General features: G+C 42.7%; 1 protein-coding gene across 1 annotated transcript in view; it reads left to right on the top strand.

The window, feature by feature from the left end:
- The window catches only part of LOC105002322, a gene marked incomplete at its 5' end in the record, with an annotated part of 15,205 nt that overhangs the window by 574 nt on the left and 14,216 nt on the right, over positions 1-415 (top strand). The gene's annotated exons all lie outside the window — the stretch shown is intronic.

Consider the following 415-nt stretch of genomic DNA (forward strand, 5'->3'; position numbering starts at 1 on the left):
GAAATTAAAAAGCACTCTTTTAAATAACTACTTGATTAAGGAATAATAAAAATGTTACCACTTAAAAAATAAAAACTTTGCAAATTAAAACTGCAGAATGTGATTAAAACTGGAAGAGTTAAATTTATAACATTTTTAATGATAAAAAAAATTTAAAGATCAATTGCATTTACTTCCAGTAATGGCAGAATAGCTTTCATTAGATTGAAAGTGAAATTGAAAGGCGCTCAGTCGTGTCCGACTCTCTGCACCTGCATGGACGTAGCCCGCCGGGCTCCTCCGTCCTCCGTCCCCGGGGATTTCAGGCTCCTCTGTCCCTGGGATTTCAGGCTCCTCCGTCCATGGGGGTTTCAGGCTCCTCCGTCCCCGGGGATTTCAGGCTCCTCCGTCCATGGGATTTCAGGCTCCTCCGTCC

The sequence above is a fragment of the Bison bison genome, unplaced genomic scaffold (assembly GCF_000754665.1).
Source record: "Bison bison bison isolate TAMUID 2011002044 unplaced genomic scaffold, Bison_UMD1.0 scf7180017855410, whole genome shotgun sequence".
NCBI lineage: Eukaryota > Metazoa > Chordata > Mammalia > Artiodactyla > Bovidae > Bison > Bison bison.